The sequence below is a fragment of the Anomaloglossus baeobatrachus genome, chromosome 6 (genome assembly GCF_048569485.1).
Source record: "Anomaloglossus baeobatrachus isolate aAnoBae1 chromosome 6, aAnoBae1.hap1, whole genome shotgun sequence".
Classification (NCBI taxonomy): domain Eukaryota; kingdom Metazoa; phylum Chordata; class Amphibia; order Anura; family Aromobatidae; genus Anomaloglossus; species Anomaloglossus baeobatrachus.
This window is the reverse complement of record NC_134358.1, coordinates 389418679-389430761: the sequence shown is the minus strand read 5'-3', so window position 1 is coordinate 389430761 and position 12083 is coordinate 389418679. Positions and strand designations below refer to the sequence as shown.

Sequence of the window (12083 nt, the reverse complement as noted above, 5' to 3'; positions counted from 1 at the left end):
GCATAACTGCATGTATTTGCGCAACGTGCGCACATAGCCTAAAGGCTACTTTACACACTGCGATATCGGTCCCGATATCGCTAGTGTGCGTACCCGCCCCCATCTGTTGCGCGACACGGGCATATCGCTGCCCGTGGCGCACAACATCGCCCAGAGCCGTCACACATACTTACCTGTCCGGCGACGTCGCTGTGACCGGCGAACCGCCTCCTTTCTAAGGGGGCTGTCCGTGCGGCGTCACAGCGACGTCACTGAACCGCCGCCCAATCGCAGCGGAGGGGCGGAGATGAGCGGGACGTAACATCCCGCCCACCTCCTTCCTTCCGCATAGCGGCCGGGAGGCAGGTAGGGAGACGTTCCTCGCTCCTGCGGCGTCACACGCAGCGATGTGTGATGCCGCAGGAACGAGGAACAACCTCGTTACTGCTGAAGTAACGATAATTGGGAATGGACCCCCGTGTCGCCGATTAGCGATTTTTCACTGTTTTGCAACGATGCAAAATCGCTAATCGATGTCACACGCAACGGCATCGCTAATGCGGCCGGATGTGCGTCACGAATTCCGTGACCCCAACGACTCCGCATTAGCGATGTCGTAGCGTGTAAAGCCCGCTTTACTCTATCACATAAAGCTATCCTGGGGGAATAGTCACATGCAGCAGATTTGTTGTAGAAACTTATGAACTGAAAATTAAGTCCAGCAATCTGAATAGGGTTGTTTTAACAGCAATGACATTGAATTCTACAAACTTCATCCTCCTTCTGCCGCAGTCAGACGTTACTTCAGGGCACATTCACAAAATGGTGAATATGCAGAAACAGCACCCATAGCCCAGTCTCAGTTTCTCCTAATTGTGCTGTGGCTAGAGATGGGCAATCCCGCAGATATTCAGGTTTGGCGGGTCCGGGCAGGCTTACAAAAATTCCAGACTGGACTTGGCCCCTGATGCCAAACCCCATATAAGTCTAAGGGACCCGAACTTAAGTGTTATAAAATGGTGTTAGTATTGCTAGGGGGCTGCAAAATGAAGCAAGATGGGGATTAAAGCAGGACAACTAAACTTTCCGAGTTTCTGTGCAGCTGTCACACTGCTTTTGGGTCTGCTCATTAAAGCTTATGAATATTCACTGCTTCCACAGCTCACCCTCTGTGATAGCATCTGTGATTGGCTGCAGACAGACTGCCAGCCTGCCGGTATCTCTGATTGGTTGCCCTCACACTAACTGAAGGGTCCTCGAAGTGGAGTGGAAAAATAAATGGAAAAAATGGTGTGAGGTTCTCAGTATTTTGATACCCAGTGCAGATAAAGTAGACAGCTGGAGACTGCAGGGTTGTTGTTTTTTTTTAATTTGAGGTGCAGTTCTGGGTGCATATTGCTAATCCCTGCCTAACTGTCCCTGTATACACTAGCATAGATAAAGAGATCTTTAGAAAAAGGATTTCTAAAAATCTTTTATCATATGCTAATGAGCGAGGGGACTAGTCACAAGGATGTTATATCCCCTGACTAGTCTGCCCTCTTAGCATGTCAGTACGTCCACAGGGGTGTGCTAACATGCTATTCAATGCAGTATCACCAGCGGTACCTGAGTTCGCTGTGACTGCTGATCTGAATGATGGGCACTTCCGGTCATGTGCAGTATGAAGCCGGGTGTACGTGACCTGGCTTCATAGAGGTCTACTGCGCATGCAGCAATGAAGTGCTACAACCACCAGTAATTCTGGATCACACCACCTCTCCAAACCAGTATAGAGAAGCTATAGCTGGCAATAAAGGAAGCGTCCAGCCATCATATATGGAAGGGGAGCAAATGCGACTTGCTCCCCCAGCATGTGATCAAAGAAGACTAACAAGCAGCACAGCAGAGATTAACTCTTGCTAGCCTGCTTATGAACTACAAGTCTGTGAGGCAATGCCTGAGTTTGCCTGTGCTGATGTCAGACATCAAAGAAGCTATGGTAGCAGGCAGAGTGCCAGAATCTGTAGTCTCCACAGATGACAGTCAGCAATGTTTGCAAAAACCTCCTTGTGACAGGTAAACACTTGAAATTCATTGAGACTGCAATTGTTTTTCTTTCTTGCAGTACATATTGGAGAATGTAGCCCCTCCAGGGCTCAGCACCCTTATCTACCCATCTTTCCCACACAAGATTTTAATTGTCAGTTATTGCTGGCCTCCTTTTCACTCTCCATTCAGATGAGACTGGTTTGGCACATGGAGAGGTAGGAAACCTCTTCATGAATCTGGAGTGTCTGACGTTGGTATGCACCTCTGTTCGCTCAGGTACTGGAATGAGATTTTTGGTGTCCTGCCCTCACCGTGCCTCCATTCGACCCCAGCTCCTAGTGTTGCACTGGAGGTGGGAGAGACTGGGGTAAAAATTCGAAGTTGTGCCTAAATTTTGTGAATTTTCAAAGCATTTATGCCAGAATTCTGGTGTGAAAGCTTTGATAAATCGGTTGATTCTGTTTTCTAGAAGTTTGAAAAGGCTGAAACAAAGAAAATCATACAGGGAAGGAAGGCCTATAGATCATATGAACAGGGATTGTGTGAAGCAAAAACTCCTAAAATATAGAAATTCAAATAATCATCAAAATATGTCATATATCGATGGGGAAGGAATGACAGGGTAGGACCTGTTCTTATTTAGTGTTTCTCTGCTCTGAATCATAGAGGGCAGTTGTAAAACTACATATGCACTAACAGGACACATAACACATATGGAAAGGGGTTGTTTTAATGAAAAGATCAAGTATTCTCATAATTCTTGTTTTGCAACCTTCTTCATATGAACCCCCCACTCTCTGTCTATGCACCAATTTGATGATGTATCTAGGATAGGAACATCTGACTATCATAATGATGTGCTCTCCCTTTCTGTAGAAAATATATATATATTTTTAAATGTATTAGTCAAATTTATACATTTATCAAATGTAATTATCAAATTTATAAGTCCCTACATAATGTAAATGTAGATGAACCTCCTAATGACTGCTGTCACACAGTGGTTATTAGCAGGCCTTATTCTGCAGCGCCGCCTTTTCAAAGAGGCGCTCCACAGTAAAAAAAAAAGCTGCGAGCAGCATTGAAAGCTCATTGCCCCAACTATAAATATAAAGGGAGTCTTTCATCCCCCAAAAATGAAAATTAACCCCTACACCATGACTGGTATGTCATCGGTTGTGTCATGTTATTCACCCCCTGCTGCTGCGGTGAGTCGGTGGTGATCCCTGCACGTCTGCTGATTTGAACAGCAGACTTGTGAGGGAACCAGGCGCGGGTGGATCCACGATCCACCAGTGTCTGCTTGCCACTTAGATTGTGCTGTAAAAATGTGACAGCGCGATTTAAATGGCCGCGGCAGCGATCGTGCTGTTCCCCACCGCCATTAGTAGCCTCTAACGCGATCACGGGAACCCTATGGTTGCCATGGTAGCGATGGGTCATTTGATGACCCCTGTCGCTATCATGATGTAGTTCCTGTAAGAGCCGACAGAGCAAAAGCTCTTAGAGGAACAGTCCATTTTTGCTGATAAGAACTATATATCTTTGATCAACAGAAATGCCCAACCGATCAGACTGCTGATCCATAAAGTCCCCTAGAAGGACTAGTAAAATAAATAAAAATTGTAAAAAAAAAAACTTTTAAAAATATGACAAAATAAAAAAATCTAAAAGTTTAAATCATCCCCCATTGATCATAAAAGTTAAAAAAATAAAAAACATACACATTTTTGGTATTGCCGTGTTCAGAAATGCCCTATCAAAAATATAAAATCAATTCATCTGATTGGTACAAGGCGTGGTGGGAAAAAGAGTCAAATGTCAAAATTATGTTTTTTGGTTCATGCAAAACATTTGACATTGACATTGACAGGCGATAAAAATGCAGCATCCGCACAAAAAATAAAAAAGTCAGCTCAAGAAGCAAAAAATAAGTTATCACTGAGCCCCAGATCCCGAAAAATAAGAACACTATGGGTCTCAGAAAATGGCACCAAAAGAGCTACTCTTTTTTTGAACAAACTTCTGAATTTTTATGACCTCTTAGGTTAAAGTAAAGTATACGACGGTATCTATGAACTCGTACTGACGTGAGGCATCACTCTGACACATCAGCTTTACCATATAAAGAAGACTATGAATAAAAGACCTCAAAAACTAATGTGAAATTGCACATTTTTGCATTTTCACGCACTTGGAATTTTTTTCTCAAATTGCAGTACACTATATGGTAAAACTAATGGTTTCTTTCAAAAGTACATTCCCACAAAAAATAAGCCCTCATATGGAAATATTCATGGAAAAAGAAAGAAGTTACGGCTCTCGAAAGAAGGGGAGCAAAAACTAAAGCGAAAAACAGAAGTTCGCCCAGGGGTGAAGGAGTTTTAAAGAGGACCATCCAGAAGGATTTTGCTATATCAGGTAAAAGCAGTGCTATACTGGCACTAAGATGCTGAATCCAGGCATACCTGTCGTAGAAAGATCCGGTGATTAGTTGATTAAATATCTTTAATCAAAGTTGCAGAAAATCACTGCACTTTGATAGGTGCTACATGGGTGCGTCCTCGTGTTTATTCCTCCTTCTCCTCCGGCGTCCTCTGGCATGCTCCCTTTTCTGTGTTTGAATACCGCGCTGCGCCGCCATTGTTGGTGGTGCGTGCGTGTTGCCACTGTATCCTGTTGGTTGGTCCTCTTTAAACTAATAAGATAGTTATATAGGGGACTTAGCCCCTGTACAAACTAGTAGTATATATTTCAGTGCTGTAATTACTATTAAAACTCCTTTTATTCCACAGGCAAATGAGGGATCTTCAATGTACCTTGAGTGAACCTGAGGTTCAATTTTCAAACTGAACACCAACTTAAAAAAATCAAGGTTTGGGTTCGGATGGTTTACGTGTGATGAACTTCACTCATGTGAGTAACAATGTGCTCAGGTACGCTTGGTGCTCAGCTCTGTGCGAGCCGCTTGCAGTGCTTGAACAGTTCTCACTGGGGGTAACAACAGCATGATTACATGTAGTGTGCAACCCAAAACATTGTTTGAAAGACCCCCCCCAGAAGGAATGAAGTAATCTGGTTATGTGGGCGGAGACTCAAACTGCCAATCAGTTACTTGAGACGGTTCAGGTCAATTTAGAGACCTGTGGAGGCTCGGCTCGTTTGCTGCCGGAGAACCTCCATGGAACAGGTCATTTTTACTTCAGTGCACCATTGGTGTGGCCAAGAGCTTGGTGCACCTTTAGGTCCCATCAATTTTCATCCGGACTATGACAGCACTTGCTTGGCCAGACAGAGTGCTGCCTGAACGCGAAAAGTGGCCCTTGTGTGTGCACTCATAATGAAAAAGTCAGAGGTGCACTCATAGTGTGGGGGCAGGCCTCCGTTTCATCATTGACCATTGACAGGGGCCACTGCTCGCCAAAAATGAAACACCCAGAAGTATATTGAGTGTCTTTAGGGAGGAGTAGGATCAGGTACATGCTCCTCCTGGCTTCAGTGCATCACAGAATAGGTCAATATCAGTTGTAATACTGACCTATTATATGATGTACTGAACAGAGTAGGAGCACATAGCTGATCCTCTCCAAAGGGGAAATGCATGTCAGTAAATGTGCTAAGTAATGGTACAGTGTATGCTACAACGTACGGTGCAGCTCTTGGTTTATGTTATGAAGTAACATATTAATATGCTAGAGGTCCGGCTCAGTGGGGGCGAAACATCTGAGGGGGCCCCAAACCAGGTAACACTGAATACAGCTACGATGGCACAACCTAATTGTGGGTTTAGGGGAGCCTCAGCAGTTGACTGCGCTGTTACTGCAAAAATAAATTACCATAGAAAAATCAAAACCGATATTATCGCCATATGGTGACCATATAGTGATAGATATAAGTCCTCAGAACATGTAACAGATTACAGTAGTTATATTGCAACCTGCAATCTACAGAACAGTGAGTAGTAGTGCCGGGAGTACATGTGTCTGCGCACATTGATACAGTTGAGGGTAGCAGTGGCTCCAAGTGGGTCCCTCTGAGCACGGGACCCAAGGCAACCGTCACCTTTGCCCCCTAGTAGCTACGCTACTGTTTATGTCTTGGGGTTTATTACTCCATTTGAAAAAAATTGCAACTCTGCAGTAAGAAGCCAACAGCGCAAACACAGTATGGGGCAGAGCCCCCCCAATTCATCATTGCCTCCTGACAGCAACCAGCTGCTTACTACATCCAGAAGTGTAGCTATCGTCTTTATAGAGGGGAATTTGCAGAGAGGACCAGTTATATGCTCCTTATATGCTCGCTCTGAACAAGCATGCCCTATCAAACAGAATAAGGCCTCTTTCACATCTCCATGTCTCCAGTCTGTGTGGTGTCCGTTTTTACACGTACTGGTGACATGTTCACACGCATACTAATTAAAGTCAATAAAAACCTTCACACCTTCGTTTTTTCACCCTGGCCTTGTGTCCCTGTGAAACACCTGCGTGTCTGGGTGATTCAATAGGTGACAAGTCAGTTTTTGTCCGGCAGCACGGGTCAAATACGGATATCACACGGATGGCATCTGTGTGACATGTAAAAAATTGATGTAACTGAAATATATATTTTTAAATGTGTGTAAAAGATAGACAGATAGATAGAAAGAATAGAATAGATAGAACACATAGATAGATAGATAGATAGATAGAAAGAATAGAATAGAATAGATAGAAAGAATAGAATAGATAGATAGAATACATACAATAGATAGATAGATAAAAAGATATAGATATAGAGAGAGAGATAGCTAGATAGCTTATATAGAGAGAGATAGCTAGGTAACTTGTACAGCTATTTATCAGAATGAAAAATGTAAGAAAAAAAATTACATGGGGCCCCCCCAATTTTCATAACCATCATAGATACAGCAGCAGCTGGGGGCTGAAACCCTCAGCTGTCCCTTGGCTAGTTTTAAAAAGTAGAGGAGATGCTGTGCTGATTTTTTAAAATTATTAGAACAAATAATTAAAAAATATGGCGTATTAGTCCCCCCCATTTTTTCAAAACCAGCTAAGGGACAGCAGACAGCTTGGGGGCTGATATTTTAGGGAGGAAGGGCCCTGGTTCTTTGGCTCTTCTCAGCCTAAAAATAGCAGCCTGCAGTCATCCCAAAGGTGGCACATCTATTAGCCCTCTTGCGATATTTCGCATGAGAACCGCAGGCAGTGAACTCATGAGTTCACCGAGGTTGACTGCTGTAGCTCTGGCGATACTTGGCACGAGAGGTATGGGCAATGACCTGTGGTGAATTCATGCTGTCACCGCTCGTCACTGCCTGCTGCGGCTTGCACACCACTGTGTGACCCGCTGCAGTGAGTACAGTGCCAGATTTGGAGCATCTAATAGATGCACCACCTCTGAGCTGCTATTTTTAGGCTGGGAAGGGCCAAATAACCATGGACCTTCCCATGCTAAAAAATATTAGCTTCCAGTTGTCTGCTGTCCTCTGCTGTCCATTGGCTGGTTTTGAAAACATGGTGGGGACTTTATGCCATGTTTTTAAATTATTTGTTCAAATAATTTAAGGGGAACCTGTCAGGTGAAATAGGCACCCAGGACCACAAGCAGTTCTGGGTGCCTATTGCTAATCCCTGCCTACTTGTTCCTGCATCTATTAGCATAGATAAAGAGATCTTTAGATAAAGTATTTCTAAAGATCCTTCATTATATGCTAATGCGGTCAGTGACTAGTCGCAAAGGCGATAGTTCCCTTGGCTAGTCGGCCCTCTTAGCATGTAAGCACGCCCCTGTGGACATGCTAACATGCTAATGAATGCACAGAGTCAGAGGTGTAGTCATGCTCACCTCTGTTGCTTCCGGTCATGTGAACTATGAAGCCGGGTGTACGCATCCCGACTTCAAACTGGTGTACTGTGCATGACCAGAAGTGTCGGGAACTTGTGATCATGTGCACTGACCCTATGACTAGCGTTCTGAGGTGGTGCAACGGACACAGGAACGCACGTCAATGCCGATGATGGCAGTGGGCATTGAATAGCATGTTAGCACACCCCTGTGATGTCCAAAACGGATTGTGCAACACATGCCTTTTTTTACATGGAAGGGGGACTAAGGGAAACTGATCAGTATCCAAATTGATGGGGTATAAAGGTGCACCAAGTCCCCTCATATGGAATTTTTTAAAAGTAATTACAAAAATGAAATAAATATTATTTATATGACTTTTATATTGGGTAAGTACTTTATTCTACAGTTTAATTACTTTAATTTGGATTTTGAGAACAACAGACTCCCTTTAAAGCCAGTGTATGGAAGTAGGCTGTGATGTTCAGATCCAGGCTAACAGGAAATATCCAAGCTGTGCTCTTGTAATTGTGTGAGAGGAGAAACAGCGACCTTCTGGTAAAGTGCTGCCTGTAAAATACACAGATCATTTTTATATTTTTTACACTCTTTTTCGTAATTTAAGAGTTAGGGTTAGATCTAGGGCTATAGTTAGGTTTAGGGTAATAAAATAGTTAAAAAAACAGGTTTATTCTGCTACATTTATACAATGGTCTACAATGTAATATCCAATTTGTGAAAAAAGAGAATTTTGTTACTTACCGTAAATTCTTTTTCTTATAGTTCCGTATTGGGAGACCCAGACCATGGGTGTTTAGCTTCTGCCTCCGGAGGACACACAAAGTACTACACTTAAAAGTGTAGCTCCTCCCTCTGAGCTTATACACCCCCTGGTAGCCAGTCCTAGCCAGTTTAGTGCAAAAGCTGAAGGAGAATAGCCACCCACAAGTAGAACCGAGTAAGAACCGGAACAACCGGAGACTCTGTCCACGACAACAGCCGGTGATAACACACGGAACAAGAAAATTGCCAACAGGCAACAGGGATGGAGCTGGGTCTCCCAATACGGAACTATAAGAAAAAGAATTTACGGTAAGTAACAAAATTCTCTTTTTCTTTATCGTTCCTTTGGGAGACCCAGACCATGGGACGTTCCAAAGCTGTCCCTGGGTGGGAATAAACAGAAAAAACTAAGAAGTAGGCGGAGCCTAACTTCACAAGTGGGCGACAGCCGCCTGAAGGTTGCGTCTGCCCAAGCTCGCATCTGCCGAAGCATGAGCATGCACTTGGTAGTGCTTCGAAAAGGTATGCAGGCTAGTCCAAGTGGCAGCCTGACAGACTTGTTGAGCCGTAGCCTGGTGCCTAAAAGCCCAAGAGGCACCGACAGCTCTGGTCGAGTGTGCTTTGATCCCCGGCGGGGGAGGCACCTGAGTACTCTGGTAGGCGTCCGAAATGGTCGATCTAATCCAACGGGCCAAGGTCGGCTTAGAAGCAGAGAGACCCTTGCGCCGCCCTGTGGTTAGCACAAAAAGAGAGGTGCACCGCCTAAGCGCAGCGGTGCGAGACACATAGATCCGGAGAGCACGCACCAGATCTAGAGTATGCAGCGCTTTCTCAAAGCGATGAACAGGGGCCGGACAGAAGGAAGGCAAGGAAATATCCTGGTTAAGGTGGAAGGGAGAGACCACCTTAGGAAGAAAGTCCGGGGTCGGACCGAGAACTACCTTGTCTTGGTGAAAAACCAAAAAAGGTGACTCCGAGGAGAGCGCAGCCAAATCAGAGACTCTCCTGAGAGAAGTTATGGCAACTAGAAAGGCCACCTTTTGAGAAAGACGATACAAAGAAACCTCCCTAAGGGGCTCGAAAGGGGGTTTCTGCAATACCGTGAGGACCAAGTTAAGGTCCCAGGGATCCAAGGGCCGCCGATAAGGCGGAATGATGTGAGACGCACCTTGCATGAAGGTGCGGACCTGAGCCAGCCGGGCGAGACGCCGCTGGAACAGCACTGATAGAGCTGAGACTTGTCCCTTGAGAGAGTTGAGGGACAGTCCTAGCTGCAGACCGGACTGTAAAAAAGACAGAAGGGTCGGCAACGAGAATGGCCAAGGAGAATGGCCGGAAGAGCGACACCAGGACAGGAAAATTTTCCAAGTCCTGTGATAGATCTTGACGGAGGAAGACTTGCGGGCCCGAGTCATAGTGGAGATGACTTCAGGAGGAATACCAGAAGCCGTCAAAATCCAGGACTCAAGAGCCACGCCGTCAATTTGAGTGCCGCAGAATTCGGGCGGAAAAACGGACGAGAGCAGGTCTGGACGGTCCGGAAGATGCCACGGCATCTCCACGGACAGTTGGAGCAGGTCCGGATACCAAGCTCGCCTGGGCCAGTCCGGTGCAATGAGGATGACTCGACGGCCCTCCATTCTGATCTTGCGCAGGACTCTGGGCAAGAGAGCTAGAGGGGGAAACACGTAGGACAGACGAAACTGGGACCAGTCTTGAACCAGAGCATCCGCGGCAAAGGCCTGAGGATCATGGGAGCGAGCCACGTAAACCGGAACCTTGTTGTTGTGACGGGATGCCATTAGGTCCACGTCCGGAGTGCCCCACTTGCGGCAGATTGACTGAAACACTACCGGGTGCAGGGACCACTCGCCACCGTCCACGGATTGACGGCTGAGATAATCTGCCTCCCAGTTTTCTACGCCAGGGATGTGGACTGCGGATATGGTGGACTTGGAGTCCTCCGCCCATTGAAGAATGCGTTGGACCTCCAACATTGCCAGGCGGCTGCGTGTCCCGCCTTGGTGATTGATGTAGGCAACCGCTGTCGCGTTGTCTGACTGGACTCGAATGTGCCTGCCCGCCAACAGGTGGTGAAAGGCTAGGAGAGCTAGAAGTACAGCTCTGGTTTCCAGCACATTGATTGAAAGGGCTGACTCGGACGGAGTCCAAGTGCCCTGTGCCCTGTGGTGGAGATGTACCGCTCCCCAGCTGGATAGGCTGGCATCCGTGGTGAGAATCACCCAGGACGGAGTCAGGAAGGAGCGCCCTTGGGACAGGGAGAGGGGTCGAAGCCACCACTGAAGAGAGCTCCTGGTCCGTGGCGACAGAGCCACTAACCTCTGTAAGGAGGAAGGCCGCTTGTCCCAACAGCGGAGAATGTCCAGCTGCAGAGGACGCAGATGGAACTGGGCAAAGGGAACCGCCTCCATGGAGGCCACCATTTGACCCAGCACCTGCATCAGACGCCTGAGGATATAACGGCGGGGCCTCAGGAGAGAGCGCACCGCTAGCTGGAGAGACTGCTGTTTGTCTAAGGGCAACTTCACAAGTGCCGGCAAAGTCTCGAACTGCATCCCTAGGTACGTGAGACTCTGGGTCGGAGTCAGAGTGGATTTGGGAAGATTGACAATCCACCCGAATTGGGCTAGGGTGGCGAGAGTGAGCGAAACACTCCGCTGACAGTCTGCGCTGGATGTACCCTTGACCAGAAGGTCGTCCAGATAAGGAAGCACTGCTAACCCCTGGAGGTGCAGGACCGCAATCACTGCCGCCATGACCATGGTGAATACCCGAGGGGCCGTGGCTAACCCGAAGGGGAGAGCCACGAATTGGAAATGATCCTCTCCTATCGCAAAACGTAACCAACGCTGATGTAACACTGCGATTGGCACATGTAGATAGGCATCTCTGATGTCGATGGACGCCAGGAACTCCCCTTGGGTCATAGAGGCAATGACTAATCGCAGAGACTCCATGCGAAAATGCCGCACTCGGACATGCTTGTTCAGAAGCTTGAGATCCAGGATGGGCCGGAGATATGATGTCTCTCACCCACTGATCGGAGACTTGCTTTAACCAAGCGTCGCCAAAGAGAGCCTGCCACCGACTAAGGACGTGGCTGGAGCGGGCCGAGAGTCATGAGGAAGCTGCCTTAGTGGCAGAACCTCCTGCGGTCTTCTGCGGACGCGCTTTTGGGCGCCAGTTGGATTTCTGATCCTTGGCTGAGTTAGCGGACGAGGCGGAAGGCTTAAAGGATGACCAGTTGGAGGAACGAAAGGAACGAAACCTCGATTGATTCCTACCCTGGGTGGGTTTCCTGGTCTTGGTTTGTGGCATGGAAGTACTCTTCCCGCCAGTAGCTTCTTTAATGATTTCATCCAGCTGTTCACCAAACAGCCGTGAACCAGCAAAAGGGAGCCCAGCAAGAAACTTCTTGGAAGAAG

The 12083-nt window shown here is 46.7% G+C and overlaps 1 protein-coding gene across 1 annotated transcript in view; it reads right to left on the bottom strand.

Annotated features, from left to right (window-relative positions):
• Window positions 1-12083, bottom strand: part of FKBP9 (FKBP prolyl isomerase 9) — a 77567-nt gene that overhangs the window by 22209 nt on the left and 43275 nt on the right. The window lies entirely within an intron of this gene.